The sequence below is a fragment of the Lissotriton helveticus genome, chromosome 9 (genome assembly GCF_964261635.1).
Source record: "Lissotriton helveticus chromosome 9, aLisHel1.1, whole genome shotgun sequence".
NCBI lineage: Eukaryota > Metazoa > Chordata > Amphibia > Caudata > Salamandridae > Lissotriton > Lissotriton helveticus.
This window is the reverse complement of record NC_136070.1, coordinates 696,419,236-696,438,317: the sequence shown is the minus strand read 5'-3', so window position 1 is coordinate 696,438,317 and position 19,082 is coordinate 696,419,236. Positions and strand designations below refer to the sequence as shown.

At 44.1% G+C, this 19,082-nt stretch overlaps 1 protein-coding gene across 2 annotated transcripts in view; it reads right to left on the bottom strand.

Moving 5' to 3' along the window:
• SLC29A2 (solute carrier family 29 member 2) overlaps window positions 1-2,391 on the bottom strand; it is a 73,966-nt gene extending 71,575 nt beyond the window's left edge. The window contains exon 1 of one of the 2 annotated variants that reach the window (XM_078660801.1): window positions 2,341-2,391. The gene's annotated coding sequence lies outside the window, so the exon portion shown is untranslated. Of the gene's footprint in view, window positions 1-2,028; window positions 2,255-2,340 lie in introns of those variants that run through there. The other variant, XM_078660799.1, reaches the window with a different exon arrangement.
• Between the last annotated feature and the right edge of the window lie 16,691 nt (window positions 2,392-19,082).

The window sequence follows — 19,082 nt, the reverse complement described above, 5'->3', positions numbered from 1 at the left end:
TCACTCGCTTTTCAAACCTCTTTAAAATAGTGTTCATTCTCCATTTACCATAATAATAGACTTCTCCCGCAGATTTGAGTCAAGAGGTTGACAGGTATGAAGATGTTCTGTCATTTTGTTTGTTTTCGTTTCACTTATGTCTCTCAAATACTCCATTAAAACAATGCAAAACAAAGAAAGTGCAGCAATGGGTGAAGGGAATAGAAGACTGGGAAGTATGGAAGTTATGTCTTGTTGGTAACTCATAATACTTAAGTGGAGTCACTTATCAGGAAGCTGTTATTGCTGACCAGTTAGAAAGCGATACATGCACGTGTCTGGCATAAGGGGATGGATTTTTCATAAAGGTAACAAATTCAGCAATATTTATATAAAGAGAGAAATTGCAACAGAGTAACTACAGGGCGGGAGAATTGAGAAGAAACAAAATTGCGTTTTCATTTTTCCGAAGAAATCTAGTTCTTTATTAAACATCCGTTGGCATAAAACGCCCCACGCTGGTGCTGGAAACCAGGGTTCGAGCCTCAAGGTCGCGTCCACATCCTGTGATTCGAGACAAATCGCTTAATTTCCCCGTGCCTGAATATGTAATGTAAATACGGTGCTCATGTAAAGCGCTCCAATACCTTCGGGTCGAGTTCGCGCTATATAAAATATGAAACAAACAAAAAAAAACATTCACCCTGCATTGTAGTCCCCATCGTTTACAAATGGCCGCCATACCCGCAGCGCGCGGGCTGAAGGCTGCGCCTGCGCACACGATCGACGCTCGCGCTACCCGCTTTTTTGGCCCACTTTCTTTTATTTATACTGAGTGCAGAAGAAGGAGGTGCTTAAATTGTGAAGAGGCTAGCAGTTCGAGCTCTGCTATCTCTAATCCATTTGTCCGGTTACCAAGCGGTCAGCACAGGATAGGACTCTAGGAGAGGAGCGCTACACTTTAATATCGCGACCCGACGATCCGAGGGAATGGGGCGGAGCATCTATAGCGCCAAACATTTAAAGATACAACGAAGTGGTGATGAGAACACAACGGACGAGAAATATTCTTGCTTTATTTCATACGAAAACGGGTCCACAGGAAGAAGGAACAAAGCGAAGGAAACGCGATGACAGCCCTGTCAGCTATGCAATGCAACATTCCACATCTGGTTTTACACCGTACTCATTCTATTCTGGAACATCACCTAAAGTGCTGTTCCATTAAGATTACCTACCGCATTGGTACAACATACATGTTTTTGCATTTTCCTTACGTCGGATTTTATCTGAAAATGAAATAGTATTTCTAAAAAACGTTATAACCTCGGCTTGATTGTGGAGGTGTGTGCGCGCGCGCTGGGTAATAGGGGCGCTTTACATTGAATATTGAACCGGCAGCTCTTAGCGCTGTTTGACGGTTGCTAAACTTAACGTCTTAACTAGTCTGTGTTATTACCCCTATTTCGGCTGCCTGTCTTTCAGGGATATAATTTCGCTCTTCCTTCATAACAAGTTCGGTCTCCGAGCAAGCTTTCCACTCAACATACACGTTCCGATACGGGGCTAATCATAAACTACGACATGTTAATAACGCATCCAAACAATTACCCCCTATGTCTCATATTATGATGTTTTCCATTTGTGCTCTCAGGGTGCCCAGTGCTGTAGGACTGCGTGCGCAATCCTCTTCCATGCGAAGGCTCTTTTGGGGAATTTAATCTACATGCTGCCTGGAAGCATAATCATTTAAGACGTTTTTCGCACCTTGGATGTGACTTGCATTATATTAAGCGGAGAGGGGAGATGTCACACCGACTGAATCATAAAAGTTTCTAGCGCTTAGAAGTCTCGAATATCTAAGCCCTTTGTGGTCAACAGAAATAGATCAGAATCCATCACATGTTCACAGTGTTCGATGCGAATGCACGCATTGTAAGACTGCCAGTCCCCGAACACCCTAACTCCATCCTTGTATCACTTCAGAAACACGACTAGTGCACATCACAATTAAGAGCTCAAAATAATTAGATGTATGTTGACCCTTACCTGTGCCCTTGGACCGCGACCCGACACCAGTGACCTCTTTCTTCGCCCCTTAAAACTACACAGTTGGCTCTAGAGAAATAAGGCTGCCCGCGCTGAGAGAGGGAAGCGCTTTGAATACCCCGCCAAAACACGTTTATTTAGTGCGAGGAAGAGGTGTGACGCTATAAGTGACACATCCGAGGGAAAGGATTGGGTGTTCGGCGCACACACCCTCTATTGTACCACCAGGCGGGAAAAAGATGCCACCCACTCACTTATTTTCTGTTCATGTGACTCACCCCCCCCCCCCATTCCAACTGTCACTTCGGTTACCTGGAGGAGTTTCCCACACGCACAATCTGCATGCGAATGTAAGCACCGTCGGGGCCTCACAGGCAGATGTTTGAGACGTAAGCCCAAGAAAGAGGTTTTGGCAACCCTAATAGTACAGCACGTAGCTGCTGTCATCGGAGTCACACGCACCGACTCTCCTAGGGTGAGGCACATTTCCTGGGACAGCCGTGAACGGCCGTTGTATGCAGTGCTTGAACCCTCGACCTTGGCTTTCGTTTTTGCGTTTTTTCTTTCCATGGAATCGGTCTTGTCGAAGCCTTTCCCAGGGTCTAGACTAGAGTGTGCCTATGAAGCATTGAGAGGCGAGGGAAGTGACTGTACAGCAGAAGTCGGAAAGCCCCTCGTCTCTGCGCAAATGACTGAGGATGACTGGACTGCATTGGCTGCAGATACAACACGCATTTGCAATTCAGTAGCATGGGCGTAGGAAGTGTGGGGGACGCGGGGAATTTTTGAGTCGGGGGGACGAGAGGACAAAAGGATTTCCCCTCTCCCTTCTGTTATTCGCAGGGGCCATTAGCGCGCGAAAGCGCTACCTAATGGCCCTGCACTTGTCCTGCCTGGAGTCAAAGAGGCCACCCGCCCTCTGCTCTTTGTTATGCTGCATGAAGGCTCGGTGTTCTTGGAAGGGCAGAGAAGGAAAAAAAACTGTCTCTTTTCCTTCATGCCCAGAGAAGGCAAGGGCAGTGTCCACTTCTCCCGATTTGCCTCTGGCAGCTGCCCTCCTCTCCCCTCTCTCTCTTTATTCCTCCATCTCTTTCTGTCTGTCTCGCTCGCTCCTCCTTACCTGCTGATTTCAAGACACAGCTCCTGTACTCTCTCTTGCCTCTCCTTTTCTTTAAGTGTTCCCCTGTGAAATGGATCCAAAAAAGGTGGATCACTTTAGCTGGAAATGTCCTAATTTTTTCACCGTTTTCATTTCAAAATAAAAACCGCAGGACGTAGAGGAAAATAAATAAATACCTAAATAAAGCAATACAGAGTGGTCAGCAGACAGTGAAAGCGCTACTTTCTTTGAACAACATTATTTTCCCAGGGTGGGGAAGTGCACCATTCCTAAAGGGACTGCAATACCTGGTTGATGGGTGGCGTGGAAACGTTTAATATGATCGTTTTCAATTATTTTAGCTTATAAAATGCGTCTCTGTGTTAGTGGATGTGGTCTTTTTTTAAACCAAACTGCTTACATTTTGAAACTATATTAGCAATGAACATTGAAACTGGTCCCTACCTGGTCCTGTAGCCATGTCCTGAACTTTTCAGGCAAAATTACTTCCTGATTTCTGAATAATGAGTTTAAAACCGTTAAGGTAACCATGTTGTTACTGATTACAGTTCACATGCTTTGCTTATTATTGCATTCCCTATGAGTGTTTGTTTTTTCCAGGGTATTATTCATTTTTTTTCAGGAAGCATTTTACTGTTGTCTGGTGCATAATTTGAATTTAGTCACAGCACAATTGAGTTGTAGCTGAAGGCAGTGTGAGTTTCTCTCAGGGGGCAGTATGGTGTTCAGTGTGGGAGAGGATGTGGCACCCTGGCCAGAGCTGCTGAATTTGGAACTGTGGAACTTGGTTCAACCTTCATGACCAGTCCACCAGACCACACTCCTGACAGAGCTCATTGCGATACTACACCTTAGAAGGCCAGATAGACCTGAGAAGCCCTGGTGTCTTAGCACCCGCAGGTAGATCCTAACGGTGGCAAGTGTGAGTTAACCTTGAAGGCCTGTCCACCACAATCCATACTGAGGTTCACTTGCAGTCTTGTGAGCAGGCATACGAAGAAGCACACATTAGAGCGATAGTGACTCTGTCACTGAGGTTACAAGACCCTTGAAGCCAGTCCACCTAACCCATTGGTACCTGCCAGCCTATCCATGGCAGTTCACCCGCCATGGAAAAGCTGGCAAAAAGGGACATTGGGGGCCCGTAGTAGGCTCCTTTCCACCCAGACATGGGACCTGGGGGGCATCTATGATGCCCCCTACATATCACTGCACCATGTGGCAGGCACCACATTGTGCCTGCCACGTAGTGCAGTGATATATGTAACATGTCCCTATTTTACATTGCGGCGGATGATGCAGCCAGCAGCACCTGCTGCAATGTAAAAGATAGGCACTGCGAACGCCGTAGTGGCAGTTGTACTGTAATGACTATCGTGGGGCCGCCACCTTGAAGGCCAGCGGTCCTATTCCCCGATTCGATGGCGGACAGACTGAAGTCCATCTGCCATCGTAATCAACCCCTAAGCTTGCAAACTTCTTGGTCTCTGCTTCATTCACAAATACTTTTAACATGTGCAGCCTGCTTTCGGGCCACTGGAGTTATGCAGCAATGGAGGCCAAAATTATGTTGCAGTGTTGACTAAATTATGCAACAATAAAAAGGCTGCAGCATAATTCTGTACATTTTATGATTCTTTATTATTTTGAAATATTTATACATACTAACAGCCTCTGCAAAGCTTTTGCCTCATTAGTACCTGTGTAACATACATATGCAGCAGTGGCAAAGGTGACCAGTTAACCTTTGCAAAGGGCCCTACACTTCACAGCAACATAAGTCACATTTCTTTTAGTAATGTTTGATCCGTTTGAGCTACAAAATTGTTTTGAGTGAAATCATTAGATTATGCAGCAGATGATGTATTATGTGGCAAATATGATACAGCCATAGTTAAGTGAAAAACATTTTTCCACTTAACTTAATTTTGCCCCAACATTGTTCCCTAGCAGTCCTGCAACACAGGGATGATTTTAATCTGACCTCAGGCTTCAGCAGTGCACACATGCAAGCACAGAAAGGGCTGCTGGCCTCTAAACTGCCATGCCCTATTGTATTCTAGGGACTTAAATGTAGTTATAATCCCCCTGCCCTATTATGTACTAGGGCCTTATAGGAGAGGTCATGCCAATCATAGGGGTACCCTAACCCACAGTGCACCCTAGTGTAATTTTCCAACATTAGGATAAAGAAAGACTGGGGAAAATCATAACGTTCTAATCTATACTTTGAAGTTTTCATGCAGTTCTTTGATGACGGTTAATAGCTCATTATTCGATGTTAGAATTTTTACTTATAAACTGCAAATACCGAAATAATCTCTCAGACAAAAGCATTAACTCACTGACCTATTTACATGATATGCATTTTGTGATCTACGTGGTACACGTTCTTTGCAGCAGGCATATTACCGCACTGTGGCTACCTTACCATGAGTCAATACTTCCACTAGACAAACCTCCGATCTCTCTCAATAAAGACCATTAATCACCAAAGTTATCTTCACATTTTTATTGTTGCCTGAAAATTGCGGGAGAACAGGAATGCAGCAGCAGGTACTTTTCAAACCATAATGCACTTGCAAACACAACGTCTCCACCCTAAGTCAGCGACCTTTGTTTGCTTGGTGCATGAAGATGCAAGATTCATACACATGTTTTTTTAACATTTAGTCTGATTACTATATGAATGTAAATAACAATAAAGCATAATGCAAACTGTAACTACATGCCTGCTTTTCTCAATATTTCTCTTCAAAAGTATGCAATTGTATTTGTTTAATGGGCAGTGATTTGTATAGGGTCACTGGAAAGCACAAGGTTGTCTCTGTCCCCCCCAGAATTTTAGTGTCTCCTACGCCCCTGTTCAGTAGGTCTCACATTTACGAGAGTTTGAGCTAGTGACATTGTAAATGACAATGCCTTTTATTTATGTGTTGGTTTTAAAACAGACAAATAAAAGGCATTGTCATTTACAATGGCTTACACTCTCAAATACGAGACCTATTGCATTGCAAATGCGTTCGGAGCCGTGCTATCAAAATACAAAAAAAAATGCGTTAGGAGAGTGTGTCCTGCCTGCAATAGCAAGCAGGACAAAGCTGTTTGAGAAAATAGTGCTTGGAGGCTGTAATTAAAGCCTACAGAGTAACAACACACGTAACAGGGGGTGTCCTCATGGAAGGTTACAAAATAAGACAAGGCGGTACTAACAAGGGAGTACTAAGCCTATTGACCAATGAAAAGCCACAGTTTTGCACTAGACAGTGACACAAGCCAATAAAAAATATGGGTGGCAAGTGAGCGGAGCTTCAAGTCCGTACCTAAACACAGCATGCCTCGGAGAGCAGTGCATGCGCTGCCCAGGCTCGACCTAAATACGGTAGCCTTAGGTACAATGGCCTGCTCTCATAGAGGAATGGACCGCTGGGCTGTTACTATCCTTAGTATACAGCTAGGATAGTGGCATCGGGGCCCTGAAGAGCTCCTGGACCCCAATTATGGCTGCATTTTACTATTAAACTGGTGATAGAGGGCTCATAATTGATTACATTAGGGCCTTTAGACTACTTGCCATTCTACTGATGGACTGAGGTGATGTCAGCTTGCCTCAGGGCTGGCTTTAGCATTGGTGGTGTCCAATGCAACAGTATTTGTAGCCCTCCCACACGAATTACTTCATTCTCCATGGATGCCATCTCTTCCGCCTCATCTACCCGTAGCTTCCTTTTACATTTAATTTGTTTTATAGCGCTACTCACCGCAATGTAGGGTGTCCCAGCACTTAACATCATACACACATATTAGACAACGACAATGAATGGCACAGCTGTGGGAATTTCCAAACCCGATCCTTATTCTCTTTGATTTAACAAATGTACAGAAGGAAGTCTTGGAAAGTACTCTACTCAGAATTTGCGTTCAGCAAACAGTACAAGTACGTGTGTACACACATTAAACTGTAGTGGAAATCAACTACTCACTGAAGCATTCACACCAACAGGCTTGCCTAGAACCTGCTTTCACATTCAAGTGTACAGTGTTAAAAAACCAGGCCCGAACTCGTGCACTGGTACAGTCTTGGTACATATATCACAATTAGTCATAAGCATATGTAGTGCAGAAGGCTCAAAGAGCTTCCAAGCACTGCAGATTAAAGTAGGCTGGTAAATTTAATCAGGAGAGATTCTCTTTCAGTGTTCTCGTAAACTCCATCAACTTACGTTGAGGTTTCTAAGACATCTGAGCAAATGTACAGGTACACACCGATTTACAAGCAGACATACAGTGCACTCATAGTCTCCTCAAGCAGAGATACAGACGTATGTCTCACAATCACAGATACCGATTTACATAACCACAGAGTCACACAAACACAACGAAAGATGTGATACCTGGACATGCGGCCACATCGTAACACACTCAACCACACATTTACCAACATGCATAATTCCACGTCTACAAAGAAGCATACTTACACACATGCATACTTACACACCAACAAACATACACAGATAAATCTGAGAGCTTTACATGAAAAAGACAAGATTTCCCTTCGTCTAATTAAACGCAGGTATGACAACACAGATAAACAGATGTTGAGCTGAAGCTAGGCATTGCAACAACGCCCCACACCCCCACACCAGGGGGTTGCAGCACGCCACTCAAATTAAGCAGCAGAAGAGGAGGACAATATGTGGTGGGTATAACTAGATTATGTGGCAAGAAGAGGCAAATTATCTGGCATAATGCAGCACCTGTTGTGAGATCGCTATTTAATTATTTTGAGCATTTTTTTCAACATGTAAATACAGCCTGAGCAAAGGTTTCAACTCACTAGTGGCAGTTAAAACCTCAAAAACTAAATCAGTAAATTAAAGGTGACCAGTGAACCTTTGCAGTGGTCCTACCACTGCATAGCTACGCATGTGACAGTGTTTCTAATAACGATTGATCTGTTTGGGTTAGAAAGTATTTTTGTTTATAAAAAACTAACAAAATACAGCAGATGAAGCATTATTTGGCAAGAGCGCCAAATTCATAATTATGCGTGACGAGTTGAAGCCGCTTAATCATATAAATCCAGTGTCCCTGGTAATGATGACGTTTTTCATTTTTGTTTTAGCTGGTCATTGGTATATTGTGTCATGTTTTAGTCGGCAAACTGATGTAGGAGTCCTACAATTTGTTATGTTTGGTTGACCCTCAGTAAACAATGGCTTGGCATACATTTTGTATCAAAGCTTCACTAAGATAAGACAAAGTGACACAATATAAACTCACTGACTAGCCATTCCTTCTCACTAACTGGTAGTTGTGTAGAGGGTCATAACAATCACCGACCGAGCCAATCAGTCTGTCTTTCTAATTAAGAAGAGCTTTTGCATGTTATCGAACTATGTATCCTTCGAATTCACTAATGGAAGTATATTTTTAGAGCTAATATTTAATGCTCATGTAATGCTCTTAAAGGAAAGGTATACAAACATAATAAATCTAATAAATCAGAATATACTTAAATTATGTGTATAATTAGATTGACAATTTTCAGCAGCACTGGTATACCTGATAGGACTATACTGTCATTACTAGTAAATAATGTTAGAAGCAGTTCTCTCAGTGCAGTCTGCTGGCCCACCCCAGGCTCAACTAATTACAGAACAGTGGCCATGACTGCACAGTGTTGAAGTGATATCATTCAGTGCATAGGAGCAACATCATACAGTGCGGGTCCATTATCTCTCAGCACTAGTTCAATATACCTCCCTATGAGCAGGACACTAGCCACAACCCTAGCCGCAGGCTCAGTTTGGTGAGTGCCTAAACTTCTTGTTTCCCATTTAAAGCACTGTTTAAAGTCTTCCAGTTTCTTTGAATGTACCCTGGCTTTAATGAAAGAAACCCCCCGCAGCAGCAGCAGCTTACAAACGGTGCTAGAGAAATGCTTCCAGGAAGTAGGAAAATGTTTTTGCAGAAGGTAAAACAAACAGGAGAAAGAATGCAAAACATTCAATTTGCATGCGCCATTTACAGAGAAAACATACTAAAACACTGCTATTAATAAAACACCTCACACAAGTCAAATATATTCTTAAACTAATGCAAATTGCAGAAGTACATCATGCTTTTGAACAACTTAGAAAAAAAGGACGATGCTCCTGAATAACCAATTTTTTTTTTCCAATTTCAAAGCTTTATTCGACTTTTAGTCATAAAAGCATACCTCCTAACCATCATACAATAAATACTAAGCATAAGAATAATTCATTAAAAAACATATTAAACAGCGACAGTCGAAATGCTATTGATTCTAAAAGATGTATACATACAATTTTATAAAAATTCATTTAAAATGATAAAAAGGGACAAGCAGATTTATGCAGACGATTAATAATTCATATTAATCAATAGACTTTAGAGCACGTGATCTTATTGCCCACGCCCAGGCAAGGAATTTTGCTACGGCTATTACCAATGGTGTTGAAGAATCAGATGTTAAAATTCTTAGAGCCTGTGAGCAACAGCGGGTGCCCATGTTCTTACAAATTGGTTTTAGCCAATTTCGACGGGGAATGACATACAAGGGGCAGGAAAAGAACAGGTGTGCAATGTCCTCTGTTTGGTTTTTACAATGGTCACAATGAGCGTCCTGTGATAGGGACCAGTGTTGTGTAAAAGCATTCACCGGAAGTGTTCCCACGCGAAATTGGAAATATAGTTTCCTGTCAAATGGACGTTCAACTATATCCCAATATTTTTCATATAATGGTAGTTGTTTAGTGTCCAAAAAACGTGATGACAGGAAAGATTGTAGACCTTTACGATACCGTGTTGCGTATACTGACTCCCAGTAGATATCCTTCAGTTGTTTTTTTGAAGGAAATAGGGCAACATCCTTATTACCCCACAGATGGTCCAGGCCCAATTTCACCAATGTTGTCCGGAGTTCCTTTAACCATGCAATGCAGTGGAAACAATCAAAATTCGCAACATCAAATAGAGCCGATGCATAATGACTTAACTCTGGGGTTACCATTAGCCGCCTCCAATACAACAAAGGACGTAGGCGGGCAATATCTTCAATATTTTTCCTACCTAGGTCCATCTTAAGTGGGATTATAGGGGTACTTTGTGGGGCCCTAACAAGCCCTCGCAGAAATCTATTTTCCGCCCGCCCTAAATCTCCTAGGTTTGAAAAACCCCAGAGCTCAGACCCATATAAACATGCGCTTACTACTTTCATACTATAAACTTCAAGTGCACAATTTATAGGTCTTGTCAGAGATGTATTATGTTTAATGGTAACTGCACCCGCTAGCTGGCTAAATTTTAGAGATGCCATATTGATGTGTGATTTCCATTTCATATCATGTTGTAGGGTGATTCCTAGATAAGTAAAGGCATCTACTTTTTCCAATGGTTCACCCTTATATTTTATCACCCCCTTAAAACCTGTTTGTGAACTTAGACACATAAATTTGGTTTTGCTGGTATTTAATTCCAGGCCCCGGCTATCACAAAAAACCCCAAAGGCATCAACCGCTTTCTGCAGTCCACTGGGCGTACGCGATAATAAAAGCGTATCGTCCGCGAACATTAGTACGGGGACGTGTACACCTGCCATGATTGGAGCATCATTTGGAGATTTGTTTAAATGCTCCACAATTCCATTTATATAGATTGAAAAAAGCGTAGGAGCCAGGACGCACCCTTGCCTCACCCCTCGTTCTACTGGGAAAGGGGCCGTCACTTCCCCCTGTTTGCCCCACCTTATTTTTGCAAAATTATTTTCGTGAAGGCGCACCAGCAAGGTAAGAAGTTCGGGGCTTAGTCCCACCTCAACCAGGGTTTCCCACAATTTCTCTCTCGGGACCAGGTCAAACGCAGCTTTCAAATCCACAAAAACTGCGTACAGTGTGCCAGTTCGCAGCGTGACATTTCTCCAATAAATGGCTAAAAAATAAAAAACTTGGTCAACACTGCTAGTCAAGGGGCGGAATCCCGCTTGATATGGCGACAATATATTTTGGTCTTCGATCCACTGCTGCAGTTTATTCTGGACTAATCGACCCATTATTTTCTGCGCTGTTTCAATTAGACTAATGGGTCTGTAGTTTTTTGCCTGTGTTTTGTCCCCCTTTTTATATATAGGGATAATTTCAGCCCCTTTCCATGAGTCTGGGACTTCTCCACCCATGGCTATTGCATTTGACAACATTTTAAAATATGTGCACCACGAGATCCGGTCAGATAGAAAAACTTCTGCTGGGATGCCATCCATACCCGGCGCCTTTCCACCCGACACACAGTCCAGTGCCAAACTAACATCTTTTTCCGTGAATATCTGATCACTGTAAAAGACAGCTTGGGGGGGAGATATGGATGCATATATCAGACATCTGGCATACTGGGGCTGGAAAAAGTCATTCCAGCCATCTTTTGGGACATGGTTTTGTGGTTGGGCAGCTAGCCCACCCCTATTCCATTTAACCAGGGCCCAAAACCGCTTGGAATCTTTGTTGGTACATGCCTGCTTTAATTCACTCCAGCCCTCTTCATCCCAGCGTCTCTTCGATTGCTTTTGTGTCAACCTATAAAAATCCCTTGCCCTTTTAACAGTTGTTGGGTTTCCAATTTTTAATTCTTGACTTAAGTTTTGCCTTGCCAATCTACAGCTTTTGTCATACCAGCCTTTAACGGCTTGAGGTTTTTTGGCTGCTGTTGGGTCTACTGTTTTGATAAAAAAACTTTGCAGTGTATAAAATAGATTTTTATGAGCCTCCATCATATATTCCTGGAATTTAAGATTTCCAGAATACGCTTTGATATTGGTCACTTCCTCTTTTACCTGTTTTTTCAGATGTTCTAATTTTCTTGCATCTCCTAACAGCATTCCCCATTTCAAATGTCTTTCATTGTTTGAGCACACGACGTCTCGTGTTACCATCAGCTTTTTATGTGAGTACTCTAGACTCTTGATATGGATAAAATGTCATGTACAGGGGGTGGTGATCGCTCTCTAACCGTGATACAACTGCCATGTCTAATAGTTTGGACCATACTCTTACATCAATTAAGAAATAGTCGATCCTGCTTGTAGCACGACCATTATCAAAGGTGAAATTCCCATTTAAGTCGGATTGTGTTCTCCCATTCGTGGCTCTCAGACCTCTGGAGAGGCAGAGGCTCTTTATTCTAATGGCCGTAGCACTCCATCTTTTTATGGGAGGGATCTCCAGTTGCGGTATTCCCCATCTACTATCCTCCTCTTCCATTAGATTCCTATCCTCTTCTCCTAGGGGCTCAAAAGTTGAATTAAAATCGCCACCCACTATGATATGATAATTAGGGAGAAGAGTTTCAACATCTTGATCTAGGATGGAAAAGACATCAGACGGAACACCTGCACCAACCCCCCTAGCGTAGATGTTATACAAAGCTACTTCTTGTCCATTTGGCCATCTGATGTTTAGTGCTAGAATGTCATTAGATGTTATTTGCCTTTGTGATATAGTGCAAGTCAATGCTTGGCGAACCCATATCAACAATCCTCCAGAGGGACGTCCTTTTCCACCTCTAGATGCCGGTTTGAAAAAATTTAGATACCCCATTCGAAAAACTGGGTTGACTGACCAGGTTTCTTGCATCATGATTATATCATGCCTATCAATATAATCAAGCCATTCTGGGTTATCTAACTTACTAGCTATAGCTGCTATATTCCAAGATATAAAAGTTAATGGTCGTTCTCCTGGGGTTAGGCCTAATGTACATGGCACCCCCATATTTCTCCTAGCATTCACACTTGGCATTCCCCCCTGCTCAGGGCTTAAGTCATCCCCCGCTGCTAGTCTGATATTAATAGAATCCTCTGGTCCTAATATAGGTACATTGCTATTTGGACTTAGGGGGACCTTATCATCGGGATCCCAAATTTTTTTGTGATGGTCCATTAATCTGTCTAGTTGACATGTGGAATGACTCACCTCAAGTTTCACTGTTAATCCTTTATCTATTGGGAGTCAATCACACTCGTTTAGAATAGACAATGCTGTGAATCTATTATCTAGATTTAGCCCCCAGACATTAGATGGACCCTCCCTTGCGCGTCTACTGGCCACTGTCGACCATTTGGTTCTCAGGATGCTCGAGTTTGACACTAGGCCTTTCCTCTTATAAAAAAAGTCCAGGGTGAGTGGAATTAAGTCCGCTGTTCTGCGTTGAGGAGGAAGTAGATTATTCAAAATTTCAGGTAAAACTTCGGGGCCTTTAAGACTCAGGACCACACAATCCCCAGAGAATTTTTTAATACTGCTCCCTATCCATTTCACCCGTCTTGCGGTTAGTAAATCATCTGCCAACTTATGTTTACCACCGGGACACATGTGCATATTGTTATTTAGCCATTGGAGTGCTTTATTTAGTAAAGATTCAGGGTGTTCTATCTGGCCAATATTTAAAGGGGGAACATTGGCAAGTACCAGGATAAGAGGTGAGGCTTCAACAATTAGCTCCATAGGGTTATTTTCTGTGTGGGACCCCTGTAATATACAATTCCCTTCAGGCGGTATAGGTGCAGTAGTAGCAAGATTAACTTGATCTGGGCCACGCTCAGATCGAACCTGCTCGTTCTGTAATAGCTCTATTACGCCTTGAGATGAGCCTTCTGGTCGGGTGTTTTCAGCCAGTTTGTCTACCAGGATGGTCGGCAATTCCTCTATTTTATTATTAGTTGCTTTTATATAGTCCTCCATTTTATTTATTTTAGCTGTGAGATGATCAATTTTTGACAATATGGGTTTTACTAGCTGATTTAACTTAATGTCCAGCATGCCCATAAGTTTTTTTAATATACCATCATCATCCCAGCTTTTATTCAATTCTCCTCTGCCCGCATTCCCATCTACAGTTTTCATGTTGGGCGGAGTAGCTGGTCTTTTCCTGCTAGACCTTAACCCTTCCCTTTTTGTCGAGATCTTAGTAGTCGCTTTTGTTACTCTTGGGGCAGGAACAGGAGCAGGGGGTGAGAGAGAGGTGGGATCTACTATCTCCACGTCTGGGTCTGGATCGTGCAGGGAGACATCTAAGTCTAGGTCTAGATCCTCAGTTATCACTTCAGCATTAATAGTTGAATGTACCGTGGCCGTGACATTTTGTGATAACCCCATATCCAGCCCATGAGAGGCTTGAGATGAGTTATTTGAGGCGCCCTGGCAGAATGGATCCATATTTAAGATCTCATTTTGGGACAACATCGGTGGAGTACCAAGACCCAATGATGACCTCCGATCATGATTAATTTTCTCCACAACTTGCACCAAGTAATTATCCATGGTGTTACTTGGAGCAATAACATTTTTACCCTTCGACATTTCAATACTAGTTAAAATTTGCTAACTCCCTCTGTAGACAATATAGTCAATTGGATTCACCAAATAGTCTTGTTACCTTCCTGCTTAGCTTCCCCAATAGTCCTGGTTCGGAGCAGACGACAGTGGGTACAAGGGGAATACTTTGGTAGGCTGCAAATAGACGTCAATCCTAGCAGTCTTGAGGATGGTGATTCTTTGTTATGCAAGACGAAAGGGGGGTGGCCCGTCCCGTCCCCTTAGGTCCCCTGAGGGCAACAGAGGGCCCGCCCTTTGCCCGGGCTTCGCTCCGGGCGTCCCGCGAGACGGTGGTTACGCCGTTTTTATGCGCCTCCTGGCGCTCCCTTCACACGCAGACCCCAGGAGGCTTCTGGGTGTTGTAGTTCTGCCCTCGCCTGTCTCCGCTCGGCGGCTCCCGCTGAAGATGGCAAAAGCGGGAGAGCGACGGGAGACTGGCGGGCAGGTCCGCGGAGGGCTATGTGGGACAAAGAAAGTCCTATAGAAATGCAGCAGCAAAGAATGGCACAGTCACGAGTCACGAGCAAACAGGAAACCCACTTCCAATGGTGGTTACGCCGTTTTTATGCGCCTCCTGGCGCTCCCTTCACACGCAGACCCCAGGAGGCTTCTGGGTGTTGTAGTTCTGCCCTCGCCTGTCTCCGCTCGGCGGCTCCCGCTGAAGATGGCAAAAGCGGGAGAGCGACGGGAGACTGGCGGGCGGGTCCGCGGAGGGCTATGTGGGACAAAGAAAGTCCTATAGAAATGCAGCAGCAAAGAATGGCACAGTCACGAGTCACGAGCAAACAGGAAACCCCTCCTGAATAACAACACACTATGGAGAGAAATGTGCTTGGAGGGACAGCAGACTGTGGAGGAATGAACTGCAGTGGATGTAAAAGGTGTGTGGATTTGGCCAGGAATGGAGGAAATGGCCGTCATGGATACGATCAAGAAAGGAGTGGGAAAGTTGCAGGCGTGTGTTGGGATGGCAAAGTCCTTAACATGATGATGATATGTACCCATGCCCTGAGTGCCACAGCTGCAATGATATCTGGATCCATGATTCTGATTTTTGTTGTCATGGGGAACACAGATCATGCGTTTTTGCCATGACATACACCTGTCTCATAGATTGTGGTCTTTTGTGAGAGGAGGGGCGCCCACAGCACTACCCTACCCAGGAGCTAAACAACTCGATTGCGGTAGTGGCAGAATACCGTGTAGTGATCAGTGGGAGTGAACAGGCCTTTTTCCCCGTGGCATTCAAGTGGGCCTGCAGGCTCAGGTATTTCAAGTTCCGGTGCTGTGTGCTTAACCCACCCTTGTCCTGCATTGGTTTGGTGTGGAGTGCTGCACAGTGCGTGTGTGGTGTACATGTTCTGGGTGTATGTGTGCCTGTGAATGGTACAATACAGGGACAAGGCGGTGCTGTCCGAGTATGTTATATACAGGTTCTGGGTGCATGTGTGCTTATGAATGGTACAATACATGGGAGATATAGTGCTGTGCAGTGCATGTGTGTTAAATGCATGTGCTGGGTGTATGTGTGCCTGTGAATAGTACAATGCATGGAAGATTTGGGGTTCCATTTTGGTAGGCTCAGGGCTAACATGATGAGCATGAGGTGGTACAGGAATCCCCAAACAGATTTGCAGTTTGGTGCATTACTATGAGCTGGGTGGGCCACACTAGAGGAAGGGAGAGCCAGGCAAAGAGTGCTCTTTGATTAAGAGAGAGGTCATTACGAAGGGGCCTGGGCATATGTCAGGAAGGTGATGGGGCTGAAATGAAAACCATAAAGAGCAGGTGTGAGGCACTGGGGTAACATTTCGATACACATATCACTGTAGCTGACATCCAGGTGTGAACCTCAAGTCACACCCATGGCCTGTGTTGTGGGGCTCTCCGTTTTTGAGTCAGTCCTGCTGTGACATACTGCTTTCTGGAGAAAGGGTAGGGAAGGGGGCACTTCAAAAGTAAGTAGACCCTCAACACAAACTTCAAAGACTCACACTTTACATCACATTTGGTTTCTGGAATTGGACTATAAGAAGAGAAGCTCAAGGCTCCCAAAATTGTCAACTGTCGAACAGCATGTCAGGTTGTGTGAGGAGAAGAAGCTCTGCAAGACTTCTGCCTGTGACCAGGATTTGGGGCCAAGGCCTGATAGTCTCCCAGCTGGGGTTAGGGGACTTCCCCTACGGCATCCAAGACCACCTGCCCCTGGAGGGCCATCGAGCCAATGCTCCTATGCAGGAGTGAAGTCAGTGACCCTGTATGCCAGGTGGTGACACCGTGAAGGTTGCTGCCTTTTCGATCGGGCTATAGTCCATGTGCGAAGTGAAGTCGGTGACCAGGTATGACAGGTGGGGTCACCTTGAAGATTGCTGCTGTCCCAATCAGTGCTTGGCCCATGTACAGAGTGAGGATAATGACCCCATATGGCGGGGTGTCACCGGGACAAGGCAAGGATCGTACAGAGTGAGGATAATGACCCCATATGCCGGTGGGCCACTGGGACAAGGCAAGGATCGCTGTCTGGTCGAGACCATTGTCATGAGGAGGAGGAGGGCACGGTAGTGACCAGACCGGGACCAAGCCCCGACTCAGGACCAGCACCAGGAGCATTGCACTCCCCCACCTACCTAGTATCAGAGGAGCATGGAGAACCTCTCTCTGGCAACTGCCTCCACAGGACAGCATGTAAGCAACTCAAGGACACCCAACCATTACCCCTCCTGGGCTGCATATGAAGAATTTATTGGAGACAACTGCTACAACTTCAGTGCCTGTAAAGGGAGAGTACTTGGAGAATTCATATGTTCAGATTCTGCTGGTGTGGGTAAAAATGATTTTTGAGCAAGACAGACCTGGAAGAACTATCTTGCCTGCCATATAGCGCTTCCCTGGAATACTTCTGATTTTACTTAAAAGTCGGGTGGGGCTCCTGGTACTAGGACCACTAGTGAATGGGGTATAACTACTAGTGCTAGCAAGAGGGGAGTGGGACTCAAGAACTGACCTATAAAACACAAGAGCCCTGACCTCATGGGACTGAGTGTATTGTTTGAGAATGCTGTATTTTACTCTGTTCGGAAATAAATACTCCTTTTTTTGTAAAAGCAGGAATTTGACTAAACAATCATTTATTGCTCCTGCTGAATGTATTTTGAGTTGTGAGCCTGTGTTCACCACCCCGTGTCAACCTCCCCCAAGAAGCCTTGGTCTGCTCAATTCGCAATGCCACTGAGAATCAAGTGCTGCTAGCGGTTCTTGGCCCAGTTGCTTAGGACTTGTAGTATTTTTGGGCACCAGGTCATCCGAAGGAAAAGGCCTCCATTCCCAGGGTTGGGTCCAGTAGCTCCTGTTTGCCCCTTGGGTTCTGACAGTGTGCAAATGGGAAGGGAAGAGAGTAGGTGGAGGCGGAGGAAGGTGGGAAAAAAAGCAGTAAACTTTAGATGTAAAAAGGCGACCAAAGCTGGAAGGGAGCAGAAGTAATGGCGTAGGAGTCAGAATTCGAGAATATGTGGTGATTTGGAAGAGGTACAAGATGACAATGGAAAAACAAAGGAAACGTGATGGTTGAAAGTATGAGAAAAAACCCCACGAAGAATTGTAGAGATCAGACAAGTATAATAGGTGACGTGAGAGGGAAGAATATTATATAGAGGGGTAAAGTCAGAATAGAAATAAGCAATGAAATGGAAGATGAAATGAGAGAGGAGCATTGTTGAGGAGAAAAGACAAGAATCATGGATATTTCTCTTTTACTACCTCCAGGTCGAAACATTTCTAATGTCATCAGTGATGTTATAACTTGATCACCTGTCAGCATGCCTGCCTAAGCAGATTGTGAAGTGTGCTACAACTGATCCATGTGTCCAAAGATAAGTGGAGTTTGTGAGAAACAATACATTAGCATGTCGAACATCACAGACTCAGTAGTACCTGCCCTGCCCTCACGTGTATAGTAAATCATTGAATGTCTTTGGAGGACGTATGCTTGAGAGCCAAGCAGGAAGGCTCTTCAATGCCGCACAAGGTGCAGGGAAAATTACAGAGAAAATTTAAATTTGTGACTGAGGTACATTACCCAACATCAAAACATTTCCTGCCCCATGTAATCCGGATTCCTGGCCCTCATGACAGGAAGACGATTAATCCAGATTTGGGATCAATCAGGAGTTAGAGTAACAATTAGGATTACAAAAGATGAAACAATTCTGAAGGTTTTTCCCTCACAAATGTTCCCAGCTAAAGCATAACATAATTTGTACACGGAAAATACAGCACATTCCCAATATGGAAGCTCAGAAAAGCGAAAACGTGGAAATGTTTTGCCAGTATCCCCAGTTCTGCAGTGTGGAACTTGGTAATAGGGATGTAATACTACATCCAGTAAAATACTGCACCCATTGGTGTCTGTATTTACCATGTGAACTATTACTCCCTAAAATAATAGACAACTCGTAATGAAGCCCTGTACGTTTGGATATAAATTCCCCAAAATTACAAATATTGTAGAATTGTTTTAGTAAAACACAGCATGTATTTCTTTTGTCGCC